Source organism: Lissotriton vulgaris, chromosome 4_1, assembly GCF_964263255.1.
Source record: "Lissotriton vulgaris chromosome 4_1, aLisVul1.2, whole genome shotgun sequence".
Classification (NCBI taxonomy): Eukaryota; Metazoa; Chordata; class Amphibia; order Caudata; family Salamandridae; genus Lissotriton; species Lissotriton vulgaris.
Genome location: NC_141691.1, coordinates 847,129,031 through 847,146,297, shown reverse-complemented (window position 1 = coordinate 847,146,297; position 17,267 = coordinate 847,129,031).

Here is a 17,267-nt window from a genome sequence, read left to right as displayed (position 1 = left end):
AGAAACAGAAATATCAGCAAAGGAAGAATAGACATTTCTACTAGGGAGACTCGACCTACTATAGACAAAGGGAAAAGCGAGCATCTTCCTAAGAGTTTTTTATTATATTAAGTGTTTTAACATAATTTAAATGAAACAGTTGGAAAAAATCAGCTGTGACATATTGGCCAAAATTTCTAATAGGTATTAATGGCAGAAATATTAGCCCTTCAGGAAGATCAGCCTCCAGCGAGTTCAATAAAAGAAGCTCCGTTTTCGACTTATTAACCTTATACCCCCAGCTCTGTAAAGGCCTGGATTTCCCTAAGCGAAGACTGTCTGTTTGCCTTATCTGCGTTCAGATATGTAATCAAATCATTGGCAAACAGCTTAATTTTTGCCTTTCCTGTTAGGGGAGCCAGAATTGATGTGTTAGAGCGAATCTTTTTCGCCAGTGGCTCAATAAAATGAGAAAATAAAAGGGGGCAACCCTGCCTAGTGCCCCGCCTTATCACCACTTTACCAGCTTAATCTGCGTTTTTGATTATTTTTTCAATTGCCCTCGTAAAAATTCCCCTTAACATCTCTATCAAGCGGAGTGGGAAACCAAACTTCCCTAAGATCAAAAAAGGGCATGCCAATCCACCAGATCGAATGCCTTTTCTGCATCCATCATTAAAATAGCCACTCTATCCTTCCTTGTTAAAAAATAATTGATAGCTTGAATCAGAAAAAAAGTATTTGCAGCCATCAATCTACCAGGCAGAAACCCTGTTTGGTCCACATATATCACCTGTTGCGCACACCCTCAGATCCAATTCGGCCAAATTTTCATAAAAAGCTTGTAGTGTACATTTAATAGACTTAATGGGCGATAGGAGCTGGGGTCCTTAGGGTCCTTATCCTTCTTTAGGATAGTAATCATGACTGATTACCTAAATCTATAAGCGACAGGCAACCCATCCATAATCTGATTATACAGGAACATCAAAAAAGGTGAGAGTTCATCTAAAAACAGCTTATAGACTTTGATCGGTATTCCATCATTGCCACTTGCCTTAGCAATAGCCATTCCTTTTACAATTTCCCTTAGATCTATAGATGTATTCAGATCATTCAGAGCCTTACAATAATGCTTAGTGTTCATGGGTAACGAGCTGCAGTAAAATAATCCTCAAGGGCCTGGGTGCTAACTAGCTGGGTCTCCGCATATATTTTCTTAACGTGAGACACAAAAATGTCGGTAATTCTATCTTTATCACTAACTAGACTTGCAGTCCTGGGGTCTCTTATTTGTGGGATTAGTTGCCTACTCTGTTGAGTTTTTGTTGACCAGCTAAAAATATACCTATCTGTTGGCTTTACATAACATAACATGTGTATTTGTAAAGCGCACATTCACTCTGAGGCATCTTGGTGCTGAATAACAGATGTTTATTGTTACCCAACTCAATGGTACTCAATGTATCAACCTCAGATGGATGAAAGGCTGAGTGGACCGCCGGGATTTGAACATGTGACCATGAGGTCGAACACAGGCTCCCGCAGTGGACGCATTAGTCCACTGAGCCACCAGACCTGGCTTGCTTAATGTACTTTCTGTTGTCATGCTTTGCTTCCAGAGCTCTCCTCGAGAATACAAAAGTTTTCTAATTGCTCTTTCGCTTTTAGTAATTCCTGCTGAAGAACCTCCTACTTAGGATCTCCTGGTGACGTGGACATAAGATCTCTCTACATCATTTTGAAAACCGAAATCTTATGTTGCCTAAGTTTGCATAGATTCTCTCTATATGCAATGAAGGGTCCCGAAAAGAGGCCTTAAAAGCTTCCCAGACCATACAAACTGATGCTGTATTAGTCTCCTTCTAAAACGATTGTATAAACTCACGAGTATCAGAGATCCATATTGGATTTGAGAGCAATGCTTTATCAAATTACCACCTGTTATTGTTTTTTGGGGGTGGGCAAATTACCAAGGAGACTGCAGAATAGTCTGAAAACAAATTAGAAATAATAATGGATTCCCCTCTTACAAGTTGTTTATTTATCAAGAAAAAATTCAACTGTGAAGCTGTTTTAAATCTAGCCGAGTAGCATATAAACTGAAAAAAGCGCTGGGTGGGCGAGGCGCCATGGATCTTGTAAGGCACAATCTTCTTTCATGGTTCTTAATAATCTACCTGTCTTTGGTTTTAATTGCGGTTTACACTTATTGGATGTGTCTAGGCCTAGATCTTGTAGGGAATTAAAAACATCTCCCATTACTATAGAGCCATGGGCATTTATCAACAAATCGCATATCTTTATAAAGCCCTTAATATCGTTGAACATTGGCCCATAGTAGTTCAACAACACGAGACCTACCCTGTTGACTGATACCTCGATCCAGATCCATCTTGCTCCTTCATAGTGGATCACCTTTCCCAGCTCACAGTCTAGCGCAGAAGAGAGTTAGATACCCACCCCCTACCGCAGTATTTGACAGAAGCAAAGTATGCATGAGCGTTCATCTTGGGGAGTGCTAAGTTAGGGAAGTTGGACTTAAGGTGTGTTGTAGTGTAGTTCCTAGTTTCCCACTAGGCCCTGAGCATTGGAATAACATAAACAGTAGTATCGACGTAGAAGTGCGGATCTTCCAGGCCTCTACTGACTATGCTAAACTTAATTGGGTTTGTTACCAACTAGCTCAGAGGTCACTGGAAACTTTCTTCTCTGCATAGGAAGTGATCAGCTTCCCTGGCACAGACAAGAAAGGATTCAGTTTTCCAACAACCGTGCAACATGACAACTTTGCTCCTCAGATCAAGAGTCAATCTCTAGGGTCGTGTGAAACAATAGACAGTTATTTTACTCAGTCAGGTTAGTGCAGATTACTTTCACAATATGTAGAGAATAGAGAGACGGGCATTTGTCAATAAAGGGTTAACATTTATTGAACAGTCTTTCTTCTCGTAGAAGAGAAATGTATTGCCACAATTGCAAGACTTGTTATGATAAAAAGTACGTACAGCAAGATAAGTATTGCAAGATAATACTGTAAAAGCATTGATATGGTTTCTTAGCCATACAATGGTTTAAAAGTAATAAAACATATATACAGTCATATATACATTAGGCTAAAATACTCAACTGGTGCTTCTAACTACGCCTACCCCAGTGTACCTGACCTAAGCCTAATACTTGGGAGGGGAGTAAGTAAGTAGCTTTAAGTTAAGTTGGTTTTGCCAAGGTTTGCTGCAAGAATTCTCACTAAGGGTTTAGTCAACACCATACCTCTGAATAGAATGATGGAGGTCTGGTATCTCCTTCAGGGGGGAACTCGGTATCCCAGTCACCCGCGAGGGCAGACTAGAAACGCTGGAGCTGGATTTCTCTGCAGGAGAAAGACAGCGTCTCTCTTCAGCGCGTCGAGGAGAAGGAGGGGGGACAGTGTCCGCGGGCAGCTGGCATCTGCTGGGCTTCTTCGCAGAGGGACGGCTGTTCAGCTCCTAGTTACACCACACCATCGTTCGCGCTTTAGCAGCGATAATGGTATCAGCAGCTTCAGGCGACGGGCAGCAGGCTGCAGCAACAGGATGCTAGCTTCAGCTAACATCGGCAGCAGCAGACAGCTAGCAACAGGCTAACACAACAGCAATTGCTTAAGGCAACGTTGGTAATATTTATACCTGACAGGTGCCTGGTTTGACGTAAGTTTGCTGGACATAAGACGTCAATTAAAGATGTCACTAGGAAGTGATAGCTATCAGTTGCTCATTAGAGTTCCATTACTAATCAAAACACAGCAAGCGGGGATTTCCAGGTTTGCTGAGTTTTTATCTTGTTGAAGAACTCGGAGTGTTAATCTAGGAATCTTCAGATAGTGACTTCTGCTCTGTCATTGCACTAATTGGTTGCAAAGGAAGTGGCAGAGAACTATTCTGGAATGTGGCTCTGTTCGTGTGAGGCCAGAGATGACTTTCTGAATATCGCACTTGAACGGTTATGCCAATATAGGGAATAAATGGATTTATAGCCGAATAGGGGCATAAGGTCACAGTATCGATCAGGATCCTAGATAAGCACGCAACACCCACTCCACGGGTTCATGTCCATCAAATTACTAAAACTAGAGCAATAAGATGCATGTGTAACATTGCCCACCCCAAAATACATAAATGCATTCGAAATAGGCGTATAATGTAATACGTGAAATTTAGGTACTGTACGTTTTTGAAGCATAGAAATCATTAAAAAATTATTGCATATGAAATCAATGAACGATTATGCAAAAAGAATTACACATGAAATATCTCTGAAACAGAAGAAGCGCGAGATAAATCATCACATATAAATGCATTGCAATAAATGTGCTAGAGGCTGGTGTAAGGTTATTATGTCTCTAGATGTGTTTAGAAATAGAAGTGTGAAGCTTCTGTTCTCTAAGAATAGTTTTTATGTTAAGCAAAGAATTGTTCGTGCCAAAAAAAAGGTCAATATTAAAAAGTGTTCAATTCAAAAGAATTAATGCTTGAACGGGGAAATAGAGTTCCAACGCTTTTAGCAGTTTTTGTTGATCAAAACTGAAGGCTGAATTCAGAGTTCATGGGAACGCTGTGTGTCGGAAAGCTCCTCCAAAGTTATTATTTCTGTTCGGGTGAGAACATCGTATCAGACAGGCTCTCAAAGAATTGGTCTACAAAATCAGGTGACAGTTCAACCAAATTCGATAGTGCTGTAACTTGGCAGGTGTGAGAATGATTGCTGTCATCATAGTCGGGATCAGCAATGCTCACAGAAGGTCGTACCTGGGTGATGCTGCTTTTGTCACTCGCTCCACTGTTACCACCTAGTCGTAGCACAGGAGTCTCTACGAATGCCGTCATCAGGATTGGTAGCCGCTGGGGACAACACAATGCGTGAGCCGTTATTGGACTGAGCAAAGTATCGACGTCCATTGGTACTGCTGATGAAAGTGAAAGACAGATGTCCAACACACACTCATCTCCGCATAGCATACATCGAAGTACCGGTAAGATACAGTTCTGCCATATAGGTCTGAATGAAAGGAACCAGGTCATGTTTAGATCTCTCAGCCTGGCCAATCCAAGGACGTTAGTTATCCTGTCCCGGTAGCGCATTGCTAGGATTGTCTCTTCCATTCCCATGGGAGCTATGTCTGAGTTTCGGCTTGCCATAACGAAGCAGGAGGGTCAAAAATAAAATCCCTGCTACAAGTCCCAAAAATAAGGGTATGCCGCCAAAAACAGAGTGGACAAAATTAGGAACGATTCCCAAAATTGCTTGAAAAGGTGTTAGCAGTCCCGTAAAAATCGTCTTAAATATGCCTGGGATGCCTGTGGCACTAGACATGTTAAGGAGTTGGCTAAGCATTTCTACGAAATGCACGGGGCAATTTGTTGATAAAAGTTCATGAACTTCAGCAGCTGTCCTTGCAACTAGAAGATCATACGTCTCTTTTGATGACGTTATGGGCACAGTTGTCTGCAAAAGCACAGACTTCATTTTGCTTAAAGTATCAATTCGTATAGAATAGAGATTCAGACGAGGCCAGATGGGAGTCACTGTGTCTGCAGGCCCACTCGGAAACAATGCCTGCATACAGCATTTGACCATGGATGTTACTCTTACTAGATAACTTTTCCCTGGCACAAGGCCACAGCATCTGTGATCCGTTCTAAGAATGTAACTCCCGTTTGCAAGTTGCATAAAGAAGGGCTCTATCTGAGTTGCAGGTGTGACAAGCTGGTGGCATGAAAGGTTGTTAGAATTTCCATCACATGCTCCGTGTAAATTAATACCCTGACACAAAAGTATACCGCTTAGTGAATGTTTACAATTTTCACCACTAAGAAATACATTTTTGTCGCTGTCACTATAGCAAGAATGTGTGTATGGTAATTTCCATTCTGATTTTACATAACCTTTACCCAATCGTTCATACTGGCCAGTAGGTATGTATTCAAGGCACTTTTTAAATCGGAAAGTTGTTATCGGAATGGTGATAATTCCGTGTATTATCCATTCAATGACAGGACTCTCTGACATTGTCAATGGTAATCTCTCAAGTTTTTCGATGCTCAGGATTGTATAGTCTGCTCCTTTCTGTGCCAAACTGATTTGTTTATCAGTAAGGTTAAAAATGGAAAATAATGACGTTGTGTTGATTAAACGCCAAGGCACATAGCCTGAATGAAGATTTTGCAGCGTCCAGCCTAATTGTACAATAGAACGTAATTGAGATTGGCCATGTTGTAACATTAGCAAGTCTCATCTATCACATCAAAGGCAGAGGATACAATATTGTCCAACAAATATATTCTGGAGGACAGAGTCATTAACCCATTGTCCACTACAGAAAGTGATTTCTCCAAATTAATACGATCAATTTCTCATATTTTTTCAGCTGTTTCAATTTGTTTGACTTTCCAAGCCTCGTTGTAAGCAGCATAGATATTGGTCGCTATGAAACGCTTTTGACGCTGTTTGCGTGGTCCAAGAATGAAATCGCGCAAATCAGCACCATCTTTTAGTAAAGACAAGTGTTGCTTAATTTTAGACAGTGTGGATGATGTTAGCCATTCAAGGCAGAGTTTCCCTACACTGTATGTTGTTATTATCCCTGGATGTTGTCTCTGGGAATATCTAGGGTCTAGTCTGGTCATTTTTAACCCCTGTGTTTTATTCAGGAATCTATCTTGACAGCTGTTTGTGTCAGTAGGCCAGATTAACCACTTTTTCCAATCAGGATGTGTTCTGTTAAAATGTAAAATTTGTGAGACGTCTAACTCAATGTCTGTAGTTGTATTTTCAGGTATTGGCTTTGGAATAGACGGTGTTTTAAGGTCTTTGATCTTAGCTAGGCCAAGACAGGATGTTTGGTGTATTGTTTCATTTAAAAACATAATTTGTTCTGGTATCATGCAGGTTCTGAATAGTGCTTCAAGGCCTTGTACCTGCCAATCTTTTGTACCCCAAATGGTTTTCGTTTCAATGTTATTTTTCCAATAATCAAAACCAAATGTCATCATTTTTTCATAAAATGCTTCTGAATATATCAATTTAGAATTTGTCAGCATTGTTTTCATTCCTGTTTTATCTAACAGTTTGTAATAAAACGTTTCTGCATCACTAGTGTTAAACCCTGAAAAGTATTTGAATTTCTCAAAAAATGCTTTAGAACTGCTTTTAGGTGGTGTAGCACAATGTTCCCATTGATTATACATAAAAACATTTCTAGGCTGTGCAGATTTATGCAAGTAATGATCACCATAATGTGTGTAGCAGAATAATTGCTCATAACTAGACGAACCTTGTAAATCATCCTGTTCTGTGAATCTAGCTGACATTACTAAATCAGACATCATGTCATTAATACTGTTAAAGTCCCAATCATCAGAGAATGTACTATGTTTTACAAAGTCACTTAAGGAAACCTTTAGTTGATGAGGATACTTCAGGATTTCGACCGGACCATAGATCTCATAGTCAGTTTTCTCCCATACTACCCCACCAGGTATTGGAATTGCTGTGACATTTACTGTTGACAGTTCTCTTTTCTTCACGTGGGATGATCCGTGTGGTTTCAGGACTAGGTTGATGTTCTGACTTGCTGTGTCCATTCAATTGTAATAAACTTTCCTAAAATTAAAACTAAAATTAGGCATAGTAGGAGTATGAATACCCCTGAAATAATCCAATGCTCAATCAACGGTGAATCCAGATATAATTCTTTGATTTGTTGAAGGAGTCCTGTTGTATTTACTTTAGAATACTTTTTTGTTTCTGGCATCACTTCGGGGTCATTTTGATCTTCAGAGAAGTTGTCGAAGTTGATGAAATAACCAGAGGCAGTTCTGTCAATTGTTGGGATTGTTCTTTCAATCTGTCTCTCGGTAGCATTTTCTGATGCCACATTGTTGTAGACTGGTGTTGTTTCTTGACGAACTGTTTCAATCTGTGTCTCAAGAGGCACGAGTTCCATGGCATTATTGCATAGTCCTTCTCTGTGCACTGCAGGCTGATCGAATGTGATTAGTCTTTCAGTTTGAACCTCTTGGATTGTTGCAAGTTTGGGTATTTTGTTGTTTCTTGGGAGTCCACTGGGCCTACTGTTGATTATAGGCCACATGCTTGTGGTTTTACCAGGTCGATAGACACAACTCTGTTCTCCTTTTTACCAGCAAGGGGAGGTAGTACAACTGATCTTGTTCCGGTGACTGCCAAGACAGGTACTGCTTTTCTGTAAGAAGGCCCAAATTCCTTCTTCACCGCGATTTTTTCTCTGACTAGATCCCCAATCTTTGGAATCCAGACAGGCCTTGCTGGGGCTGTTGCTTGTGGTGCCTCGTCAGTGGTAGATGGCTGTTGCTTTAACTTTATGTTGCTTAAGGATTTTCTTGTTTCATTCAGTTCCTGTAAAACAGCCAAACGATCTTTGATGTCAAAGTCTGTTGTTTTTTCTTGTACCACCGATATCTGACTATCGAGGTCCTGAATGTTCATTCTAATTCCGAACAATAGTTCGTATGGGCTGAAACCTTTTAGAGAATTTCTTGGCAAGTTATTAAGACTGGTCTGGACTCTTATTAGATGTTTGACCCACCCAGCGCCTGAACCTAATACCTTCGCTGTTATAGATCGCTTTATGTCCCGGTTTTTTCTTTCAACCACACTATTCCCTTCGGGGTGCGACGGACAAGAATACCGCAACCCAATTCCCAAGCTGGCCATGGCCTCCCTATAAGCTCGAGAGCTAAAGCAGGACCCTGGTCAGAATGGAACGTGGTAATTGCGTATATGCCGATATGGACTCGCAAATCTTTTATAACAGTTCTAGACGTCAGCCGAGCGCTGGAGGCTACATTTTTTAAGTGTGTTTAGCCTTAACTGTGTACAATGGGACGCGCTTCTCTTCTTTGATTGCGCAGATAGACCGCCTTATGCTGTCTATTAGGGTACCTGAAACTACACTGGCCTGTTCATTACTGCGATCTCTGTTGCAGTCTTCACAATTTTGAGCAAAACATTGAATATCTATGCTCATTCCTGGCCACCAGTACTCTGATTGTAATTCTTTCAGAGAATCCTTAATTGTTTGGTGTCTCAGACCCAACCCCATGTGTGCTTCCAGTAAGAGGAAGCCCCTCCTGCTCCTGTTTGGAATTACTCTGTCCCCCACTCCAGGGATTCGAGCAAAAGGAACGGAGTTTGCATCGATTACGTATGCATAATTGAGTGGATAGTTCACGGGTAGTGCTGCACAGTCGCCTTTTACGGTCGTTTTTACTGCCAGCATGGTTTCCCCGTCTATGTATTTTTCTGTACGCTTTTTTGTGGCTACGGAAGCCGGTTTAGTTGCTTCCGCTGTGGCTGTATTAGCCAATGAATTCCCTGCAACGTGAACGCCATCACGTTGAAGACTCTGTTCGTGAATCACGTGAGTCTTTTTTAGTTCTTTGTGTAAAAGAGCTACCTGTTTCCAGAGCAATTTATGCTTTATTGTGGCACCTGTGTCATCTTTGTAGTCGTTTTCAATCCACCTCTGCAATTTATTGTTGTAAGAGTTGACGCAAAAATGAGAATCGCACACGATAAGTGTCGGGAATTCACGTACTGCATTTTCGAGCGCCATCTTTAAACATCTGATTTCAGCTCTCTGAGCCGAACAGTTTCTCAATGATTCCGTTTTTGTTACTTTCGGTCTGACTTTACCGCACAGCCAACGACCTTTAATAATCGCACAGGCTGCATCGTGGGATTTGCTCTCTACGTTGAAATGCTGTACAAATCTTTCTGTATAGATTATACAGACGTACTGTGGGAGAGGCAGAAGTTCGATTGGCAGAGGATATTCTTCTTCATATTCTAAATCATTCAGTTCTTCGAATTGCGGAGCGAAATAGTATCTCACATCTTCCGCTCCTAGAGAATCTACACACTGTATCCATTTCGGATCCAGTGACACTGTAGGCAGGTTGACTGGGCTGAATAGCGCCTCGAAGGGGGATTCCGCTGTGAGGATATTAATCCGTTTGCCGTGTGCTAGTTCTCTTTCATTTGCTAATGCAATTTGCACTGCTTTCACAGTTCTTTCCGTGAGACTGAATGCTTTTTCTGCTTGTGTGTACAAGTGAGATTTAATTGAAATAGGTACCTTTTCTCCCTCATTAGAGGTTAGGTACGTGAATCCGCATCTTCCTGGGATGACTCGGATTACAAGATCGCGTGTGTTGTCACGTGTATCTAATTTTGTTTTTGCTAACATGTCTGTTTGCAGTGATCTCAAAATTTCTGTGTGTTTTTGAGTCCAATTGATTTGTTTAAAATCAGGTTTAATTAGTTCGTAGAGAGGTTTAACCCTCTCTGCGTAATTTAGAATGTAAGTTCTTCCGAAATTCAGAAAACCTAGAGTGGATTGTAAATTCTTCAGCGTTTTTGGAGCTTGGAGTACAGCGCACTTCTCTAAGAAGTTGTCCGCTAGGCTTTTCCCTTCACTTGATAATTCGTACCCTAAGAATAGTACTGTCAGATGGGCAATTCGGGACTTTTTAAAGTTGAATTTGTAACCCTCTGCTGCGAACCCAAGTATAATGGTGTTCACTCTTTTCAAGTGAGTATCCAAGTCGTCGTCTGTGAGATAGATATCATCTACGTAAGATAATGCCTCATCATCATATATTTGTAGTAACTCTGTTACCCTAGCTGAGAATAGTACTGGGCTGTTCTTGAACCCCTGTGGGAGTCGACAGAATTTTTTCTGCGACCCAAATGCTGAGAAAGCGGTCAAATATCTGCTTTCTGGTGCAATGTTTTGACAAAAGAAACCATTAGATATGTCTAATGTCGTTTTATACTTTTTCCTAACTATGTTATTCATTAGGGCTGCACTATGCGAGTTTTGTACTGCAAAAGTTTTACAACATGCATTAAGGTGTCTGTAGTCCAAAACTAGACGATATGAATTGTCTGGCTTGGAGACAGGAAACAAAGGATTGTTCATTTAATAGGTGCATGTTTCAATCACCCCCTGGTATTCAAGTTGATCTAAAATCTCCCTGACTTGTTTTTTAGCTTCTTGCTTAATGGGATACTGCCGTTGGGCAGTTGGTTCACTTTTTAGTTGGATTTTGTGGGGAGGTGAGTCCTCATCCCATCCTACATGGTTTTTATACAATGCCGGTGCCTGGGCTACTGCCCATTTCCTTGCATATGTATATTTTTTGTGAATCGGAATGTGATTCGAGAAGGCAGGCATAATCACTTCTTCGCCACGAGGGCACTCCCTGACAAACTCTGGTGGCCAATCTTTTTCAGCTAACAGAATATCATAGCCTTTTGAGAGTTTATCCCAAAATAGACCTCTTATTTTCTTAGTCTTATCACCCTCTATACGCAATGTTATTTCGTATATTTTATGGGGCTCGCTAAGTCTGGTGTCGGCAGTTTCAACCTGAATGAATTCATTTGTGTCCACTGTCTCCAGATGACTCATCAAGATCTTGCGCGCTATACTGATTTCTGCTGCACTGTCCAACATTGTCAATGCCCACTCCCCGTTTTTCAACTGTGTCCTCAGTATTCTCGGCATGGTTGATTACTCTAACACTGGCTACCTTCTTTTTTGAAAATTGAGATTTTTTACTCTGAGCAGGTTCCTTGTCTTTGGACTTGGTGTGCTCTCCTGGGTCTGACCGTCCTCTTCTTTCCGAATTCTGTGGAAAAGATCGAGAGGGACGTGTATCAATACTTTGAAATCTATCAGGTTTTTTCAGATTATCCCTATTTCTAAGGTTATATCTTTTCTCAGAGGGCTCCCTCTGGGGAGACTGGTGTTCTCGAGTCGGAGTTCTTTCCCTCCGTCGAGGAGACCTTCCTCTGGACTGGAAAACTTTTTCCTTGGGAGTGGATTGTTTATTTCCATCCCAGCTCTTTTTAGGAGTGTTTAAATTATTTTTAATAAATAATTTTACTAACTCTCTATATGCTTTTGTTAATTCTCTTATGTTAACTAAGAGTTCTTCTTTAGACATTTTTGCAATGTCAGGATGTGGTGTGTAGCCGGCTAGAACCGGCCACGTTGCTCCTGGTCTACCTAGTGGACCGAGCCTGGTAATATGATCATTAGGTTTTAGGGCGCCATTAAACCAGAGCAGGTGCTCTTGGAATTTTAGTGGGATTTCAGTCTCCTCGAAAGGAGCGTACTCTTCCGGAGGTTCCTCTATTTTGTAATAGTGAAACTCTTTTGTTGTAGCGTTTGCCGCTGGAAAGTTTATCCATGAATAGAATACCTCTGTCTGCCGATATTCGTGAGCCTCTATCACGAAAATTACTGTACCACCTTGAGGTGTCAGTCCGTTTTCTATAAGTTTTAACGTTATAGATTTTCTTAAGTGGACCGGGATGATAATTGCATCCGGGTCAGTCTGTAGGAGACTCGTGTCTTCCTCTATTAGTAGGGTTGCCAGTCTAACTGCTTCCCTTTCTTCTTCACTGTCTGACATTTTATAAATGCAGGTTTTGCAGAGTAGGTCTCCAAGGAGACAAAGATTAGGTGCACAATATTTTGGAACACTGTATCCTTCAACGTTGAATAAACCAGAGCTTTACATAGGAATCTCTTCTTACTGAGTTCGGGCGGATTTTAACCTTTCACCCACTCCAGACGTCTATTGGAGTATTTACGGGAGAAAGGGGTCTGTGTGAAATATGCACGACTGAGTTACTCTAACGTCTTGCGTTAGTTTATCGCCTTACCAAACGTTTGGGCGCCATGTAGTGTAGTTCCTAGTTTCCCACTAGGCCCTGCGCATTGGAATAACATAAACAGTAGTATCGACGTAGAAGTGCGGATCTTCCAGGCCTCTACTGACTATGCTAAACTTAATTGGGTTTGTTACCAACTAGCTCAGAGGTCACTGGAAACTTTCTTCTCTGCATAGGAAGTGATCAGCTTCCCTGGCACAGACAAGAAGGGATTCAGTTTTCCAACAACCGTGCAACATGACAACTTTGCTCCTCAGATCAAGAGTCAATCTCTAGGGTCGTGTGAAACAATAGACAGTTATTTTACTCAGTCAGGTTAGTGCAGAATACTTTCACAATATGTAGAGAATAGAGAGACGGGCGTTTGTCAATAAAGGGTTAACATTTATTGAACAGTCTTTCTTCTCGTACAAGAGAAATGTATTGCCACAATTGCAAGACTTGTTATGATAAAAAGTACGTACAGCAAGATAAATATTGCAAGATAATACTGTAAAAGCATTGATATGGTTTCTTAGCCATACAATGGTTTAAAAGTAATAAAACATATATACAGTCATATATACATTAGGCTAAAATACTCAACTGGTGCTTCTAACTACGCCTACCCCAGTGTACCTGACCTAAGCCTAATACTTGGGAGGGGAGTAAGTAAGTAGCTTTAAGTTAAGTTGGTTTTGCCAAGGTTTGCTTCAAGAATTCTCACTAAGGGTTTAGTCAACACCATACCTCTGAATAGAATGATGGAGGTCTGGTATCTCCTTCAGGGGGAACTCGGTATCCCAGTCACCCGCGAGGGCAGACTAGAAACGCTGGAGCTGGATTTCTCTGCAGGAGAAAGACAGCGTCTCTCTTCAGCGCGTCGAGGAGAAGGAGGGGGGACAGTGTCCGCAGGCAGCTGGCATCTGCTGGGCTTCTTCGCAGAGGGACGGCTGTTCAGCTCCTAGTTACACCACACCATCGTTCGCGCTTTAGCAGCGATAATGGTATCAGCAGCTTCAGGCGACGGGCAGCAGGCTGCAGCAACAGGGGGCTAGCTTCAGCTAACAACGGCAGCAGCAGACAGCTAGCAACAGGCTAACACAACAGCAATTGCTTAAGGCAACGTTGGTAATATTTATACCTGACAGGTGCCTGGTTTGACGTAAGTTTGCTGGACATAAGACGTCAATTAAAGATGTCACTAGGAAGTGATAGCTATCAGTTGCTCATTAGAGTTCCATTACTAATCAAAACACAGCAAGCGGGGATTTCCAGGTTTGCTGAGTTTTGATCTTGTTGAAGAACTCGGAGTGTTAATCTAGGAATCTTCAGATAGTGACTTCTGCTCTGTCATTGCACTAATTGGTTGCAAAGGAAGTGGCAGAGAACTATTCTGGAATGTGGCTCTGTTCGTGTGAGGCCAGAGATGACTTTCTGAATATCGCACTTGAACAGTTATGCCAATATAGGGAATAAATGGATTTATAGCCGAATAGGGGCATAAGGTCACAGTATCGATCAGGATCCTAGATAAGCACGCAACAGTGTCTCTTGTAGAAAGATCACCTGTGGAGAAAATGAGACCAACTATTTTAACATCGCTCCTCTTTTCTGAATATTTAAAAAGCCATTTATATTGCATGAGATTACCTTTAGTGGTTGTGACATTCTTCAGAACAAATCATGCCACTGTAACACAACCCACAAATGCACGTTATGCTCTTTCCTATGCCATTCTTCGATTTGTACCATCTCCAATGTTGAGGTTAGCTGTAACCCCTAACTCCCATGGAAACCACAGCATAACACTTGAACCCTGAACTTAGTTCTGTTATAGTCCTGTTTCTTGTCCATTACTTGCCTGCTATTCCCCCTCCCACTTTTTTTGTAATGCTTCACCCCAACCCACCATCCCTTCCCAAGCTATCTGAGGAAGGAGGTAGCCAATACCTCACCTCCTTAGTTCACCCAGCAAACAAAGGTGCCTTGTCTTGGCACCTGGTCGCATGTCTATCCCCCCCACTGTGCTGAATATCATGGAACATTTAACCCCTGGATTATCTCCTGGATAAAGTGCTATCATTATCGAAAAGGGCTTGTGCTTTAGGTGTCAACCCGAACCAGCTGGAACTGGTTTAATTGGCCAAAGCCTGCAGTCCCTTAATATAGGAAAAAACAACTCATTTCTGGCTAAAAAGAAAAAATACAAATTATCTTTATAATATCCAATACTTATTCAAGAAGAGATTACTACAAAATGTTCTCAATCCAGCATGGAAAATACAATTCCTCCATCCTAAGGGGAAGAAAATAAAGTGCAATAGTGAAAGTGAACTCCTTGCATAAAGTGCAAAGTGTGATCTAGTTATCTGATACTGAATACTTATAACCAGAGAGAATAATATTTATAACAGGAGAGAATAATAGCAGCTTTACCCTATACATACTCCCCATAGAGGAGAGCAACGTGCAATAGTAAAAGTGTGCACAGTTAAAGTGAACATAGTGCATAAAGAGCCAAAAACCGAGCTTAAATATATTTCAAATTTCTATTACTGTATATAGTCCCAAAGTTCTAAAGATTGCACTTTGCTCAGATACCACTGTTTTCACTGCTTGGGCAATCTTTTGTAGCAATTCTTGAGCTTCCTCAAGAATGGAGCAAAAATTGAACTTTCCTTTCCATAAAACCTTCAATTTGGACTGCTGAACAATGGAATCGACCCATCATGACCACAAAGTCTCTCTGTATACGTTCTGCTGACGCACACATATCGGAGAACACTCTCACTTTGACTCCATCGGGGTAAACAATATTCCTCTTTTGAATCGCCTTAGTTAAAATAGCCTCTCTAATGCAGTAATCTGAAAAATTCACTATCTCGTCCTGGTATACTTAGCCCCCAGGAGTTTCTGAAAGGGGAATCTATGGGCCCTCATTATAATAAGATCCTCTGGATTCTTCCTCAAGTATATGTTCTCTAATCAGCGACTCTATGTAAACCAAAGGATTAGACTGACCATTAAGGCATTCAGTGTCCTCTGGAATCCCTGTAAAGCACACATTTGATCATCTTGCGTAATTCTCAATCTCATCCATCTTTAACTGTGAGGTCTGAAGCTTATTCTGGAGAGATGCAATATCAGAGCCACATGACAGGGAGTGGTCCTCAATGTCAGATACATGTTGCTTCAATTGTTTAAATCAGTCTCTGGTATTTGCTGTACCATATTCTCGATTTTGTCTAATCTCCGGTGAAATAGAGAGAGCTCACAGTCCTGCAAGGTTTTACAGTCGCGTAGTTCTCCCAAACTAGTCTTGAAAAGCTGTTGCATTTGATGCATCGAGACCAGTGGAGACTGGGCCATAGTGGTGTTCTCCCCAGAAAAGACTGTCATACTTCCAGCCCCCAGTTCTCCGGCCCTGAGTTTCATCAGGAAACTACGGGATACTGAGGGAGACGAAAGCCCTAGGCCACTTGGAGTTTTGGGTTCATGTGTGATGGTGTCCAGACCTTTTCCTTGAACAGACAGTGTAGGCACATCTGGCCTTTTCTCTTGGACAGACTGCCCTCTCTGATCCAAAATATTACCAGATACCATTTCCAGATTGACTTGGGCGACCTCTCTAGATGGTGTACGATCAACAGGAAGCAACTTGGTGACCATTTGGTTTATCTTACAATTTTTAGAGAATACAGGGTAGTCTTTGGGAGGGTTGTCTGCGTCTACCATCTTGTTATGGGCCTCAGTTACTTTTCTTATAGCCATTTGCGGAGCCCAAGTCTCACTTCCCACTCTATTGGTCTCTTGCTGAATGCTGGAGAACCATGGAATATACCAATGCATGGAATAACTCAATGCCTTCTGGATTCTGCCGGAGACCGCAGCATCCTCCCCCCGGAGGGCCAGTACTGCTGATATAAATTCATGGCGAGGACTCTGCGGAAGTCCCTGAGGAAGTAAGCGCCGGGGGAGAGGGAACTGAGGATACAAGATTCATTGCAGTATTCTTCGACCCACTCTTTTTCTGAATGGCTCTTCCTCTCCTGGATGCCAGAATTCGATATTGTGCTGCTTTACTCCTAGCCTTTTGGGGCAATGCTGGAGGAGTAGGGTCCTCAGCTGAAACTCTTGCTCCTGCTACTGATCCCCTCTGAACCATCTGCTGCATGCTTTGCAATCCCAACCTCTAGAATGAGTAGCTCCCACCTGAGCTATAATTCCCTGTAAAGTGTTGCACTAATGCGTGGACACCAGAGGTTTATTTATTTATTTTATTTATTTATTTTGAAGGTTTTATATAGCGCGAACAAGACCCTTGCGAGTATCAGAGCGCTTTACAAGTCATATGTAGAAAACAAGACATAGTGCACAAAGATATAGGTGAAACAGCTATACAAAGCTCCTAAACGTAAGAATAAGCTAGCGTAAAAACAAAAGGACTCTATGGAGCACAAAATCAGAACTAGTAATAAAATACAGTAATAGGACAGAGAGTTCACGTGAATTTAGTCATGAGGATCGCTTTCACTTCTTTT